Source organism: Helicoverpa armigera, chromosome 1 (assembly GCF_030705265.1).
Source record: "Helicoverpa armigera isolate CAAS_96S chromosome 1, ASM3070526v1, whole genome shotgun sequence".
Classification (NCBI taxonomy): domain Eukaryota; kingdom Metazoa; phylum Arthropoda; class Insecta; order Lepidoptera; family Noctuidae; genus Helicoverpa; species Helicoverpa armigera.
Genome location: NC_087120.1, coordinates 15,802,521 through 15,819,840, shown reverse-complemented (window position 1 = coordinate 15,819,840; position 17,320 = coordinate 15,802,521). Strand labels below are relative to the sequence as shown.

The following is a 17,320-nucleotide window of genomic DNA, read 5'->3' as shown; positions in this document are numbered from 1 at the left end:
TCAACCTATTTGGTTGTTTGAATGGTTCTCTATCCATACAGTACCTAAACCGGTTAAATTAAAGTTACCTACATACTAACAATGAAAATGAGGGCCAATAGGTAATACTAAATCCATTCAACATAAGTAACAAATATCATAGCTTGCCCGAGACTGCATTTACGAAGTACAAGAGTAGAAATAGAAACTCTGCGAACCTGCATTTCTTATGGGTAAAAACCAATGGATTTAAGTAGGTACTGTAACATTAGAAATTCATCAATGTAATCCCACATGCAAGTTTTTAAACCCATTGGTAAAACTTCAGAAGTAACAAGAACAATTTTGCTCTGCCAACATAAGTACCCCCACTATTGTCCTAAGGATATGCATCGTCAGTTGCCTAGCCTTTTCAACCGACTTCAAAAAAAGGAGGAGGTTCTCAATTCGGCTGTATTTTTTTTTTTTTTTTTTAATGTTTCTTACTCGATTTCTCAAAGACGCCTGGAGCGATTTCAAAAATTCTTTTTTTATTTGAAAGGGTATGCTTGTCATTTGGTCCCATCGTCATCAGGTCAGGATCTGATGATGGAAACCCTGAGAAATCGAGGGCAACCTTCGAAAGTTGTAGGCATACTTAGGGTAAAAACTTGACATTCAGGTGCATGCCTGAAAGCACTATTCAACAGTGAAGGTTTGGAGCTGACCTGATGATGGAGACGAGAGAGGGTCGAGGGAACTCGACAACTGAATATGTAAACTACCTCGTGTTTGGGCTTATATTATTTGTATTGACGAGACCTTTGCAACAGTGCAGGTTTGGAGCTGACCTGATGATGGAGACCAGAGAAGGTCGAGGGAATTCGACAACTGAATATGTAAAATACCTCGTTTTTGGGCTTATATTCTTTGTATTGATGAGAACTTTCCACATATATGGATAGTGACAACTATTCGTATCACTGAAAAGTTGTAAATAAAAAACTTTTTTACAAAAAAATTAAACCGACTTCCAAAAAAACTAAAAAGTAAAAAAAAAACGAATTTTAGGTGCATCGGCCTAGAAGTCGGTGGCAAAATTAACTTAGTAACATCCATTAGACATCGACTTCTAGGCCGATGCACCTAAAATTCGTTTTTTTTTTACTTTTTAGTTTTTTTGGAAGTCGGTTTAATTTTTTTGTAAAAAAGTTTTCCCAACTATTTTAGGGTCTGCTTTCAGTCTAACCGGAGTTTTGCAAGAAGCGACTGCCTATCAATAATAATATAGCCTATCTGTCCTCATCAGCCCTATTACCCGGGCAACCCGACCACGCCCAGCGTACCTAACAGGCTTATCCTATGATCGATCTCTTCATCATCCTGGGACTCAATTCTGCTAATGTAATAGTGTGACGATTGGATAACACTTGAATCGCAAAAGCAGTTTTAACCTTAGCAGGCATTCTGGTACTAATATTAGAGCAATCGTATTCCAATGACATTTCATTGGTTTGCCATTGGTCTGCCACTTGGTCTGTACGGACTATACGGTAGTTTGCTCTATAATCATATTGCTATCGTAAATAATTTGCATACAATATGATTCATTATTGAGTCACAGAAAAGAATTAAAACGTTTATTTCAAAGATAAGATAGCGGAAGTCGTGGTGGCCTAGTGGGTAAAGGACCAACCTCTCAAGTATGAGGGCGCGGGTTCGATCCCAGGTCAGACAAGTACCAATGCAACTTTTCTAAGTTTGTATGTACTTTCTAAGTATATCTTAGACACCATTGGCCGTGTTTCAGATGGCACGTTAAACTGTAGGTCCCGGCTGTCATCAATGTTGAACATCCTTGGCAGTCGTTACGGGTAGTCAGAAGCCAGTAAGTCTGACACCAGTCTAACCAAGGGGTATCGGGTTGCCCGGGTAGCTGGGTTGAGGAGGTCAGATAGGCAGTCGCTTCTTGTAAAGCACTGGTACTCAGCTGAATCCGGTTAGACTGGAAGCCGACCCCAACATGATAGGGAAAAGGCTCGGAGGATGATGAAAAAATAGCGGAATGCCACATACGCTTCAATCGTAATCGAGTCGTGAATGGATCGCAGTCGGATGTGAATCGTATGCCGCTTAATTAAAATTAGGAGAATCGGGCCACTGAAGTTATCACGTATCGCGTGGGGGTCACTACTGAGGAGGTATGAGAGCAGAGAGTAAATTCCTCTGACCAGACGTGGGTTGTGTCCGGTGGTCATCGTCAGTCATCTTCAAATGTGTAAATGGTGGTGTAAGTTGTAGCACTTGATTGTTCGAAAGAGTTACCGCGGCCCTGGTACATAAAAGGCCGACGGCAGAACACGACGGTTTTTAGTCAGTTAAAGTCTGACACTCCCTCACCGCTGCTAACCCACAGCGGGAGGGGCACATTTGATGATTTTTGACGTCGTTAAAAAAAATGTTGTAGTACCGCTACGTACATGCAGATGACGGTGTAAGTTATAGTGCTGCTACAAAGGGAAAAACATGTCAAAAACCTGTTTAAAAAAACTTCCCTTATTTCCCAATTTGCTGAGGGGGTGAAGTTCTACCGCTAAGAACGTACCCCTAACGGGTTCGGTAGGTGGGTGACGGCAGGCGCCCCGGCCGGCCTACGCTCCGCTTCCATTGACCCAATTCTTAGCGCCGTATGCTCCCAATTATTGACCCCGACTTATTTTCAACGTGCCAGAACTTCAATAGCTTTTATGTGTCTATTTAATATTGTAGTAAATAACTCTGCTCTACGCAGTACTAGTACCACACAATCTGGAAGTACCTACCTAAAGTTAATAAAAGATTTGTACCTAAGTAGTAGGTTCTATATGTGCACGTTTGCTCAAGTTTGTAAGTAATGCTACAACTTAATCTTCATAAAGATATTTTAGATATAGGTATACCTACATTGAATTGTAATATTGACTTATGTATAGGTTTTTTGGATTTTGGTAACTATATTCCCAATCCTACATCAGCATTCCAAAAGCTGCAGAAAGTGCGACATTAGTTTATTAATTTTATTACATTATTTATAACATTAGTTTATTAAATAATAAATAAATGTTTTATTGGCATAAAAAATAAAATACAATTACAAAGGAAGCCCTGGCTCCTGTGCTAGGTGAGACCTGTGTTACAGGAGCCAGTGTCTTCACCCGTTTTTTTAGAACAACACTTTATATGCAATAAAATCTAAGGACAAAATAAGTAAATACATAAGAAAAAAAAATTAATGATATGCTTGCTCTTTTGCTAAGTGGTGTGATGATAGTCTGAATGTGAATATGTATGGGTTGTGCTCTTTGTGTGTATTTGTGTGTATGTGTGTGTGTGTATGTGTATGTGTGAGTGTTATTGTCGTCATGAGTACTGTTCTTTCATTAGGTTTTCCGTCTGTTCGTAATCAAGTGTTTGAAGCCATGATTTAAGTATATTTTTAGTTTTATTTTTAGTTTGTGGGTTGAAGTTTAGAATTTTGTTCGCTTTGTTGTAGACATATGTGGATAGGAATAGCCGCTGCCGACGAGCCGAGGCGGTCTTGCATTTGATCGTGCTACATACATTGCCGACGGTTCTTTTATGTTGGATTCCTTGTTTGATCGGTGTGATTATATGCTGTGCCAATATGAGATTGAGAAGGTATAATTGTCTTACTGTAAGTACTTGACAGTCTTCGTACAGTGTTTTTGTAGGGAACCGATATGGCTTGAAGGTCATTACTTTTAACAGAGATCGTTGAGCTCTCTCGAGGCTTATCATGTAAGTTTTGCAGGCGCCCCCCCATGCCGTTATGCAGTAACTTATGATGGACTGCGCCAGTGCTTGATAAATGGAGCGTAGGAGTTGGAAGTCGGCCACTTGTCGCAGTTTTTTGAACGCCCATATAAGTTTTCTAACTCGGGAGGACGTTTGCTCGATGTGGGGGCGCCAGCTAAGCCTTTCGTCCAGTATCACACCCAGATATTTTATTGTTTTGTTGCGTAATTGGGAGACACGAGCATGGTGTGGAGTAATTGGCATTATCACATGAGTGTGCTTTGAGATCTATAGCTGTAGGTCTGATTTTGGCGAAAAAAATTGCAAAATGATGTTTTCTGGACATTGAGGGTAAGTAAGTTAGCTTCCAGCCAGTGGATCACCTTACTTAAGCCTGTTTCCGCCGCCATTCGGGCATCATCCCATCGCGCTCCATGGAATACGAGTACTGTGTCGTCAGCATAGCTAAAGATTTTCCCGTTTGTTAGCTTCTGTTGACACAGGTCATTCACGTAAATTAAGAATAGACTGGGGGATAAGCAGCTTCCCTGGGGCACGCCGTATTCAATTCCGGTCTCCTTGCTAATAACTTCACCAATCTTTACTTTTGTGTCCGGTTACTGAGAAAGTCTGAAAACATGCTTAGAGCTTTACCCTGATTCCAGCATGTTCTAGCTTAGTCACAAGAGTGGGAACACAGACGGTGTCAAACGCCTTGGCGAGGTCCAGGAACACACCAAGGCACTTTTGCTTTTCATCCAGTTTTCCAGTTACATAGTCAGCTAATTGGTTGACTGCATCGGTGGTGCTTTTCCTGGGCCTAAAGCCAAATTGTGTCTCAGATATTATTTTGTTATGCTCCAGGTATTTCATTAGTCTGCGGTTCAGCAATTTTTCCAATATTTTGGACAATGCTGGCAGGACTGAAATAGGTCTGTAATTTCTGACATCGTCCTCGCTTCCACCCTTGTGAATAGGTGTTATTAAAGATTTTTTCAATATTTGAGGATAAACGCCTTGTTCAAAGCAGGCATTAATAAGTTTAGTAATAGGTGGGACCAGTAAACCTTTACCCAACTTTAGCAATTTAACCGGAATAGAGTCCCATCCAGTGGCACAGTCATTTTTGAGGTTGTTAATGACTGCTTCTACTTCAGCCTCGTCCGGAGACAGTAGAACCATAGAGTCTCGCGCAGAGAGTGTTTGTATAGGGTATGGGGCCAGAGCAGGAGTTTGGTTCCTTACAATTTTTTCAGCCAGTTGCTTCCCGATACTCGAAAAGTACTGGTTTATGTGCTCGATGGAGTTGGGCGCATCCTCACCGTCAGTGGCTGCTAGAAGTTTATTAGCTGTGAACTTTTTTCCTTCTTGTTTGGTGATGTTTTTTATGATACCCCATGTTTCTTTATTGCTCTTTGAGGACTTTAATGCAGAACTTTCGTGGGCATTTCTTAAATTCCTTAACAGGAGATTACAGTGATTCCGATATCTTTGTATGATAGCTCGATAATTCCGTTTTGGGGTCGGCTAGGGTTTTCGGTGGAGATTGTCCCTATGTCGAATACACCGTAAAAGGCCAGGTGTGATCAAGGCTTAAGAACTACTTTTCGGTTGGGAACTTTTCTTAGTGTCGAGTTTTGGGATACTACCGACATGAGGCATGTGACAAATTTTGTAGCAGCTTCATTTGCATGACAATTTTTCGAAATAAAAGAAATCTGTTTTTTAATTGTTCGATAGCGCTCTCATAGTTTATTTTGATATTGTGTTTACAGTTTTATTTTTGAGGGGTGTTCTCTAGACATAGCAGTACGGAAGCATGGTCGCTAACTGTGGAATCCATAACTATGACCGTTGTTGTGGTAGTGGTACTTATCATTACGTGATCAAGGCAATTGTGCAATCTAGTAGGGAAGGTATGCCCCGGTAAGAGGCCAATTTCCGCAGTTAAGTTTAGATAGGACAGACTGTTCCTATCTGTGCTGCCGGGTTTTATATCAATATTGATATCTCCTATTAGTATTATATTGCTCACTCTTATTTTACTAATAATGTTTTCCAGGGAATTAAGGAAGCTATCTATACAATAAACTGAAGGAGATCTGTATGAAGCTAAGATACAAATGTCAGGATCAATATTTAATAAGAGAAAGTTTGCACCAATGGGGTCTGGTTCTTCAACTACACAATGAAGATGGTTCTTGATAAATATTGTGATGCCGTCATTTTGATTGAGACATTTTTTACTACAGTAAGTTGTATAGTTTGGTATAGTTGGTATTGGTTTATCAGCATTCAGCCAACATTCTGTTAGAACCATGATGTCAATTTCACATGATAGTCTAGCTAATTGAGCCTGGAAACCATCGAAATTTTTATAGATGCTACGAATATTTTGTGTAATAATTTTAAGCGAGGTGTTATTGGTTTTAATTATTTCGTTACAGGCGTCGGTGTCGCAGTGATAAGAAGATGCTACTGCAAAATTATCTATCAGTGTTAAAAAATCACTATTAGTTGTAGCCATTGGAGTAATTATTATTTTTTTGTTGCATTTTGTTGGGTGTAATTACTATCGTATTAAAACTCACGGAGAATAAAACTGGGTTACGAATGTTATGTACTCGAGAACATTTTGTGTTATTATAGGTGTAGGTGATATAGGTTTTGTTTTGTATTATGTGTAGTGTTTTTGGTTGGTTGTGTATATGTGTTTTACATCGAAAGAAGAACATTGATATCAAAATAGCAAGCGTTGCGTAAACAGAGTAGGGGTCGAACAAACAGTAAGAACTAAATAGTCATTGAGATAATTTGTTTTTAAGATCAGCTTCGCTTTTGATAAGTATATATTGATCTCCTTCCTTTTGCCGAATGAATACTTTTCCGAGAGAAGTCCAGCAGTACTTGTAACCATTTTCATTCGCAAATTTCCTTGCCAGATAGAATAATCTTTGCGCCTTCATAGTCAGGCTCTCTGATATGAAAATTGGTTGTAATGCACCTGGTATATTTACATGTGATGTGTTTAGCTTCGCCTGGGCGTTTTTGCGATTGAAAGCACGAAGTTTGTGTAGTAAATTTTCCTTTGTGGTTACCGAAACAAAATCAACTATAACAGATGATCCACCGCTTTTTTTATGAATGCGATATATATCCTTGATATCGTGTCTAACGACAGGTGCGTCCAATACTTTAGCGGTATCCGAAATAATTCTGTGTAGATCTTCTTTGTTTTCACCTTCCTTCTTCGGTATGTTTCTAATTTCAATTTTTGTCAAACATAATATGCGTTCCAAATGCTCAACTTTATTTTCCAGGTGATTAATGTGGGCCTGATCGGTTTTCCGTTCTTTATTGATTTCATCCATTTTTAATATTATATCATCATATTGTTTGGTGACGAAGGCTAAAGATTTTCTTAATTCAGAGTTTTGTAATATAATTTCATTCATGGATTCCTGTAGAGATTTGAATTTATTCTTAGACTCGGTGGTAGCCGAGTGTAGTAAGTCTCGTATTTCCTGCATAAATGCGGCCATTTCATCTTCGCGTTTGCGTTTATTGCGAGTAGTAACATTTGTATCTCCACTGTTAAGATTCGGCGTAGAACCGGTAAGTGAAACAGTTGGATTTCTTACTTGAAGTAACTCCGAATCGCTAGCAACGGAGATGGCCGGAGATTGGGGTGGCGTACGCTTTATCATGCTAATGTTTATTTATGTTTACGCAAATAATATGTTCTACCTTCTAATCACTTGCTGCGATGACGTCCAGTCGCCGGCGTTCGCGCCGACCGCTGTTGGTGAGTCACGGAACGCACAGTCTCTGTGCGAGCGGGATGGCAATTATGGAGATTGTCCTCTTCTCACGGGGGTGAAGCGGTGGCAGCGGGCGCACGGTTAGCACGCTTGTGGAGCCTGACGTCAGCACGTCGCGAGTACGAAATTGTTCGTTAACAGCGTTAACAGATAGGCGACAGTCCCTTAGCCGGCAGGGGTGGTAATTTAATATATTTTATAAAATTTATGCACACGTCCACTCTTGGTCACAGTCGCGGGCGAATAGTTTATTAGTTTATTTTTATTAAATATATATATATATTTAATGATATTAAAATTATACTATATATATATATATAGTATATATATATATATAGTATATATATATATATATATATATATTTTGTTAATATATTCCTTAAATATGCGGGTAGTATGTTAATTATACGAGGAACTAGGTAAGATGTTCGTCTGATTCTTTGTGGATTTAGTAAGGCAGGCAATACGATCAAGTTTTTTTGTGTCCAAATCTGCCTCCTAACTCTTTCTTTGTATGATATTATCATGTACCTAGCCCTAGCCTCTTCTCAACTACGCTGGATAGTAATCGGATGCAGCAGAGTAATTATTGTTTTCATGGGGCGACTCGGCGACTCGGTTGTCAAACTTTCTACCTTCTGACTAATCGTACTTTTGACTACCGTTACTAACTTTCGAATTCTCAGATGTCAACTGGCCTCAGTTGTCATCGGAACTTTGATGTCAACCGATAAGTTCAAAACATTGGTATTCTGTATCGCATGAAGTGGATATCGGTGGATATCGTTACACGGTTGCTGACGCCAAAACTACGATGACAATTTGACAGCTCTATTTTTTTATCCATTATCCATTATGTCCACTGGGCTTACGGAATCGCAATATAACGTTTATCGATACAGAAACAGCTGTCAAAATGAGTCATGGTGGATATCAGCCTGATGACGTCATCTCATTTGGTAACTGGCGTTAGCGAATTGACAATTTACTAATGTACACTTTACCAATTGATGATATCTGCGAGCTGTCAGTGAAGTTAGCGAATAAGGCTACTGGGTAGTCATATTATCTATTAATAAATCTGTGCACAAAAATTCTGACAGTCATAGGCTGTATCGCTGAAAAACTTTAGGTCCCGCTATCGGCAAATAAAAAAGCGATTTGACAGTTGACATTTGAATAATCTGTCATTAACGTCATTGCCAATTTTGTGTGTGAGTGAAAATTATTCCTAATTTTCTTACAAATTATCATTTCTCCTGAAATAAATGGTATAGTGTTGAAAAATCAATATGGATAAAAGGTCGAGATGTTCAAATGCGGGCAATTTGCTCGCCAAAGTACTTGATGAAGAGGAAGAAGACGAATTTTATGCGACAACCTTTGATTATAAATAAATGGCGGCAACGTACGGAGGATTCCACGAAACTGAGGAAGACAATGATTACATGTATGTTTTAATTATTTTACTACTATAGTGTAGATACAAAGCTTGTTAATAACTCTATGGATGCCTAGCTTCAATGCCAAGTTTCAATACCTACATAGTATTTTTTTACAATCTAGAATGTTGTAGGTACTTTCATAGAAATGTCGGGTAGTAATAATATTCACGCATTTATCACATTTCTTTGTAGACATCCCAGAGGAGTGTGATCTGAGGTCAAGTCCGTAAGGAGTTAGATTTTCGTGTAATTGGGACTCAGGTTTTTTTGCAATGAAGAAGTCAAGCACATCAGAGATCCACATTATTTCTATTCGTAGGTCAGTGTGTAGTTAAAAAGCATTCCAACTTCATATCTTTGGTGGCTTTATGTAATTGTCTTCCCCTAGTGTTGATTAATATAGCCCCTCCACACACAAATCTTGAACTCATTGTTGAAAAATAGTTTAGGAAATCCTCAGGCTTAATAGAGTATGAGAGTTACCAAGCGGGGGGTCTGTTGTGTACTTTATAGTTTTTGATATTGATGTAAGTCATGCGCGTGAATCTAGTGTCCGATATTAAAGCTACATAAATCATTACTGAATAGGAAACGTCAACGTCTATCCGTCGAGCCATTGGCGTTCCAAGTTAGCTGTGGGCGGCAAGCTGGTTGGTGCTCCAGAGAAGGTTGAGGAATATGACAGTGTCCCACTAGACCTGTCTGTTGGTAAGAGTTATTATCATGATTCATATCCTTGGTATTTATAAGTTCTATTCATGATTCATCATCTCTCGAGCCTTTTCCCAAATGTGTTGGGTTCGCCTTTCATTCTAACCGCATGCAGCTGAGTACCAGATTTTTACAAGGAGCGACTGCCTATCTGACCTTCTCAACCAAGATATCCGGGCAATCCAATAGCCCCTTGGTAAGACTCGTGTCGCGGTTATGCTTGCGTCCCTTGGCAACCACGGCCCGTACCGGAATAAAATATACCTACTTAGTCGGAAAGAATGTTTTTCCAACAGTGAAAGAATTTTTTAAATCGGTTCTTTAATTGTGTTTGTACATAGTAAATAATATGAAAGTATTTTTTATCAGCCTTTTTTTACAACACTCATGAATTTTTACTTATAATTACAGAGCTTAAGTCGATAAGACAGTACAGCAGTGAAGTCAGCTGAGACTCAGCGGAGGATGTAGATTTAGTTCTACCGAACTGAAGAAAAGATAGCCAAAGAAGGAGGAAGATCGTATGTCCACGCAGGAGGAATTTTTGGCTGAAGCTGTGATTACGGAGGAGGGAAAACCTTAGGTAATGTATCAAGTAATATTTTACATAGTATAGATTATACACAGTAAGAATGTTAGACAAAGTAAGGTTGGTGGCCACCCTATTCTGAAAAGTACGTTGTAAAGACCTCGTCTACTGACAGAGCCAAAGGCTTTGTTTAGATCGACAAATGCAATATAGAGAGGGCTCTGATATTCCTGGCCTTAACGCTGTAAAATTAAATCTTCTTGTAAAGTACATAAATGAATACTTTTGCTTTTCCTATGTCAACAAACCCTAATATCCATTGCTTCATGTGATTTCAGAGAGATTTAAACAAATTGAGTTGGAAAAGAAGAAGATACGGCCTATAAAGACAACTATCACCGGTCCTATTATTCGGTAAGTAACCATATTCCAGTCAAATGATAACACATATGTCACACGAATGTACATATACATAATTAATACATTTATTTGTACAATTTAACGCGAACCTCTCAGGAATGAGATATTAATGAAGTATTTAGTCTGAGAACAAAATGACTAGCGGAGATGTCATAACGCAGTCTGCGAGTCAAAATGAGAGTGTTCAGGTGACGAGGAGCATTACTAGCTCCACCTTTTCAAAATAAAATCACTCATCAATCTAGTACTTGACAGATTGGTTTTGATTTAACAAGGAACCCTGACGTCTCAAGTAATTGATCACGCCTACCGTATGATGCTTGACCTACATGAAGAATCCTGATCTACCTTCCTTATGGAATCTCCGCTATCTTTCCTTCCTGCGTGATTTTCGAAAAATTAATTGTGCTGACTAAACTTAGAATTTTATTTTTCAGATACCATTCCTTTTATTGAAGAAATTGCTGACGAGGATGAAAAACCTAACTTGTTCGAAGATAATATAGGTGCTAATATCGAAATTGAAAATGGTGAGTTTATAAATTATCAAATAATCTTTGCATTTTTATTGTAATACTAAAAGAAAGAGAAGAACTCGTGGCTAAGTCAAATCCACGCGGTTCGATCGATCGTAATATTAATAGTAGAAAAACCAGTAGTGCAGCTGCAGTATGTGCGGTCTGCAGTTGCAGTCGACAGGTGGCAAGGTGGCAGTTGATTCAAAAGTCCAATGGGGCCCACATATTGTTAAACTGTCAGGAAAACTTACTTCAGCCACCTATGCTACTAAAAAGATCCGTCTAATCACCGATGTGGACACAGCCAGAATAGTTTATTTTAGTTATTTTCATAGTTCTATTACGTATGGGTACAGGTCCGACTATATTTAGGTCAGACTATATTTATTTTACATAAAAGAGCTGTTCAAGCCATTTATAACCTGGGGCCAAAAGTTTCTCTCGGAGAGAAATTCAAAGAAATAAATATTCTGACTGTTGCCTCACAATACATTTTTGAAAATTTAATGTACGTTCGTAAAAACATATCTGACTTTGTTCAAATGTCTGATGTTCATTGCATAAATACTAGGAATAAACATAATCTTGCTGTACATGCTACTCGCCTCCACAGAGTAAGCAACTCGTTCATGGGTCAATGTATACGCTTTTACAATAAACTTCCCAAAGCGGTTCGTGATTTACCTATCAAGAAATTCAAAAGTTATATAAAATCCAAACTTTTGAAAAAAGGATATTACAAAATATCTGATTACTTAAATGATAAAAAAGCTTGGGAATGAGCTGCTCGCTTAGTGAGTGATATCTTTTCAAATGCCTGTGTATTGTTACTTTTGACATTTAAATATTATTATCATCAGATAACTTTTTATTAATGACATTGTTTATTGACATTTAAATATTATAATTGTATTTTTTTATTATAATTATTTTGAATGTGAGTATCGTGTATGCGAGCAACATTATATATTCTTATAACATAAATACTGTCTGGTTTGAGTATAAAATAAATAATAATTCTATCAATATTATTATTTGCAGAAAATCAGCCCTCTACACAGACCCTTTGAGCAAGCTGCCGTGTCCCAGCGTTTAAGCCTTGCGTACCATCCGCGAAAATTACCAGCAGCTAGAAGCTTGAGGTGATAACAACGACCCCAACGTCGACCGCTCAAGTGGCTGAACATTCCTACGTAAAAATAAATATCTAGTAAACACTTGATATAGTTATCGGCACGGATATTGAGCCCTGACCTTCACCTGCGCAGAAGCGATTTATTAGTTTATTGCCTTATGTGTACAGTGCGCAAAGCAATCCCCTCTCTTCCGCCCAGAGCTCAATATCCGTGCCAGTAACTATACGTCAATGTACATATCAAGCTATACAAAACTATCAAAGCTGACCGTTCTATTTGTAGCTAGCTAGGTCATATGAAGTCCAACACAAACTGGATTTGTATAGCTTGATGTGCAACCAATGTTTGTTTAGTTTGCCATTTATATCGGGCTTAAAAGCGCGTATTTTATATTAATATATTCATATACACAACTTAAAAATATACTATAATTTAGCTTAAAGAGTATTAAGTGCCACAGAACCGCACGGAGTGAAATAGTGCGTAGTGAAGTGTTACTAACATAGATTTAAGTTTTTTATATACTAACAGTGTTGTGTAATATAATATGTATGTTAGTCTTTAAGGTATATATCTATGGGCCTAAGCAGCCTGAAAATAGAGATTTGATTTGGTTACATAACAAAGATATTTTTTATGTAATACTCTTTAAGCTAAATTATAGTATATTTTTTTTCGTAGAGACAGTGGAATACAATAACGTCGAAATTCGGCGTGCATTGTAAGGTAGTCTTAGTTTTATTTTATGCCGCCAAGATGTTTTAGATCGGAGCGCATTTGTCCAACATGTTGGGGCAACTTTAGATAGTGTGCAATATTACCTTGTAGCGCAGATTTATTTATTTATTTAAGCTTTATTTGTCTTCATAACAGTACATTTGTTTATAGAATTTAACTTTTTTATCATTTATTTGTTATTGTTATGGGTAAAACCCTCTAGGGTATGGGTATGTGGGGTATAGGTACCCTCTAGGGTAAAAGCCTCCTCCAACTTAAGCCACTGGTCCCGGTCCTTGGCAGTTAGTATCCACTCATCTGCTATACTCTTGATGTCATCTACCCATCCCTTTCTTGGTCGACCTTTGTTCCTCTTACCTATAGGGCCTTTCCACTTTGTAGTAGTATAGGTCCATCTTCTGTCGTGGTATCTGGCTATGTGTCCTGCCCATTTCCATTTTTGTCTTAGACTGTGTTGTAGTGCGTCTGTTATTTTTGTTCTTCCTCCGAGATAGAAAAAAGAAAATCCAGAAAACACGAAATACAGACATCCGATGTCTGTATTTCGTGTTTTCTGGATTTTCCTTAATTTTAAGATGCTTCTCTCCATGGCATGTTGGCAGGACTGAATTTTGTTTTTTAACTTTTCTGTGTAGGTTTGGCTTGCATAAGTTAGGCTTGGGAGAATTCATGAATCCATTATTATTTTTTTCATCTGTAGACTGTATTTCCCCTGAAGGATTTCCTTATGTGACCAGTATTTCCTCCATGCGATATTTATTTTTCTATCTATTTCGTTTTCATTGCAATTTGATTCGAAAGAAATCTGTTTTCCTTAATATACATAGTCTTTTAGCGCAGATAGGCGTAGTTAAATCAAACTCCACAGTCGAGGTAAGATTGGTATATTTTAACTAAAATGCCTGCCTACTTAAATGCTAAAACAGTGATTCCGAATCCGTAGTGCACGGCGTGAATCTATCACAATCCGCGCCGGTCAATGAGAACGCACGAACGCGCCATATAAATATGCTAGCTTGCTAGGTTGGCCCCGCATCAGTAGGATTCGCCGCCCTAGGCATGCCTTCCTAGAACCTGACGATGAGATAACTGTCCTCCAAGAGAGTAGTAAACTCACTAGCACCCTACACAAACACAAACCGCGTTCGTACAGACCTCGTCGCCGAGGTCCGCCGGGACGTCCCGTTCTTTGTCTTCCCTCCGAGAAGTACTCGGAGATCGGGCTGGTGGCGATGTCTGATGCCGGTGGAGCTGGAGCGGATGCATGCGGGTTGTGTTCATCCATGTTGATCGTGTACGCCGGTTTTAGTCGGTCGATCGAGATAGTGCTGGATGTTCCTGGTAGCTGGATGGTGAAATACTTGTCGTTGCGTTCGATGACCTCGTACTGACCTCTGTATGATTTTTTTCTTTTTTTTTCTGCACTAGCTCCGCTATTGACAGTCGATGGCGCCTATTAGAATCTAGTTCTCGTTCATACCAGTTCTCTCTTTTATGCCTCTCGCACCTCTGCACGGTTGTTGCAGTGGTTTGCGGACGGCGTCGTCGCGTAGTAGCACGTGACTGCATGCTTTTAGATCGTTGTTGTCACTGTTGTTGTTGTTTTCAACCTTTTGATTTGAACCGCTGCAGTCCACGGCCTTGTGACCGGGCTGACCGCAGCGGAAACAGAGGTCGCTGCGGTCGACCTCCGAGGTGCAACGGACACCCACATGATGCCAGACTTGGCATCGGAAGCACCTCAGCGGTCTGGGGTCAAGCAGCTTGACTTGCGCCGACACCCAGCCAACCAGCAGTCTTCGGCCGTCTACGATGGTCTTGGCCGTGACAGGGGGCTTGCTCGGCGGTCCCCTTCTGGGTGCTCGTTCGGCTTCCTGCTCTCTCATTTTTCTCAATTCCGCCCGGAGACTTTTGTTCTCCTTCAGGAGCAACTCCAGGGCGGCCGTGAGACGAGCCACCTCTTCTTGTAGCTTGACCAGATCGCTCTTTGGAGCCTGGCCAAAGCTTACTTCAGCTGCCGCAATTATAGAGGCGGATGCCGAAACTATCGCCCTCTGCCGATTGGCCTTGAGGCGCTTTAGGGACACATCCCTGAACGCGGCCGCCACCGTCTTGGCGAAATTAGCCTTACGCTCCTGGTCGGAGCCGACGGCCGCCGCGTCCTCCTCGGAAGAGCTTTATTGAGCTGCTCCTCCGTTGTCCTTGGGTGCCTCAGCTTCCCTCTCTTTAACGGTCTCCGGTCGGCCTTTTTGGCCGAGGCCCCGCGGCCATCGGAGGAAGACCCCTGGTCGTCCTTCTTCCTCATAAGGAACGCCTTGAGCCGGTGCTCCTTCTTGCTTTGGGGGACCCTGAGATCACCCGCAGCTCCATCGCTGGATGCGGACTCGCAATCCGAGACCGCATCCCACTCCCTTTCGTCATCTGGGTTTTTTTAAATATTTTTTTTTTTAAGTTAAATAGAAGATAATGCTTACATTTCTAACAAAAAATTGAGATCAAAACAATAATTTAAAAAATGTGAAGAGTAAATTAAACTTAAGTGTACATATAAACTAGATTGGTATTACCTATTTAAGAATTCCTTAAGATTATATTAACAGTTTTCTATTAAATATTTTTTAATGAAATTTAAATTTTGTAAGTGGTAACTGTTTAATAGATTTAGGTATTTCCTGATTTTTCTATTTCCTCTGTAATTGCTGTTAATGGCGTAGAGTGGTGCAAGTTTTTAATAACAATTCTACAACATCTTTTTTCTTTTTGTGGGAAGGTATGGCCTATGAGTCCATTCTTTCGAATAATTTCAACTGTGTCCTTATACACCTCACTGGGTTTTCACCATCAATCTGAGCTGATTTCTGTTTCCTATTCTTTATGAATAGCTACCATGCGGTACTGAGCTGTTGAGTAGTTCAGTGAGCTTAGTTAGGTCCATTATTCCATACAGTACTATCGGCGGTGGTTTGCTTACGCTTTATGTTTTCCAATATTTCATCGGTCTCCTCTGTTAAGGCGATTGGTTCCACTGTATCTATTAGAGGTGTTGATGGAGTCCTGTGGATCAGTCTTTAGATTATTTTCATGTGGTGGACTGTCGGACATCTTTCTATTCGTTTTCGTTTCGTTTCTATTCGTCGATCGAGATAGTGCTGGATCTTCCTGGTAGCTGGATGGTGAAGTACTTGTCGTTGCGTTCAATGGCCTCGTACGGACCTTTGTATGGTTGTTGCAGCGGTTTGCGGACGGCGTCGTCGCGTAGTAGCACGTGACTGCATGTTTTTAGATCGTTGTTGTTACTGTTGTTGTTGTTTTCAGCGTTTTGATTTTGTAGAGTATTTTAATTTAGCAAAACTGGTCTAACAAGTATTGCTAATATAACTATAAAAGGCGGGTCTTTTTCTTTAACTACTTCAAAAGTCTTCAAATGATCCCTCCCGCTGTGGGTTAGCAGCGGTGAGGGAGTGTCAGACTCTTACTGACTAAAAACCGTCGTGTTCCGTCATAGGCCTCCCGTCATGTACCAGGGCCCGAACAACTCGCAGCCCCGGCAGACCTTGGCCCTACTGGGCCCCGCTGGGGTTGAGCTGAGCCACAACTAGCACTCCATCACGTCTTCCTCCTCGCCCTGACTGACACAGAAATGGGCGCCGCGGCAGCAGCAGCGGCGACGGCGCCGACAGCGGCGGCAGCGTTGGAGGCGGCGGCGGCCGCAGGAGCTGCGGTGGTGGCCACTGCGGAGATGGCGGCGGTGACGACGGCGGAAGGCCGACCCTTAGGCTCGGCGGGTGCTCCGCTGCTCCCCGCCCGGTGTTCGGCCGGCTTGCCAGCAGCCACACATGCAGAGCAGTGTGGCGTGGCGCTGCAGTCCACGGCCTTGTGACCGGGCTGACCGCAGCGGAAACAGATGACGCTGCGGTCGACCTCCGAGGTGCAACGGACACCCACATGATGCCAGACGTGGCATCGGAAGCACCTCAGCGGTCTGGGGTCAAGCAGCTTGACTTGCGCCGACACCCAGCCGACCAGCAGTCTTCGACCGTCTACGATGGTCTTGGCCGCCGCCACGGGGTAGGTCACCGTAATGGTGCTCATGCCCCTGAAGTCGGGACGTATGGTGCCCGCCTTAACTTCATCGGTGGAGCATCCACCCGTTCTAGCGACGGCGGCTACCACCTCCTTCGCAGTGACTGAGTCGTCCAGACCCAGGATGCGCAGATCTGCGCACTTGTAGGGACTGGAGACTCTCGCC

The 17,320-nt window shown here is 40.9% G+C and overlaps 1 long non-coding RNA gene across 1 annotated transcript; it reads left to right on the top strand.

Moving 5' to 3' along the window:
- Positions 1 to 8,762: 8,762 nt before the first annotated feature.
- On the top strand, positions 8,763 to 15,467 carry LOC110372455 (uncharacterized). The gene is made up of 6 exons (XR_010276785.1): positions 8,763 to 9,024; positions 9,608 to 9,727; positions 10,142 to 10,313; positions 10,598 to 10,673; positions 11,117 to 11,209; positions 12,239 to 15,467. It is a non-coding gene; the product is annotated as an uncharacterized LOC110372455 (long non-coding RNA).
- The last annotated feature ends 1,853 nt before the right edge of the window (positions 15,468 to 17,320 follow it).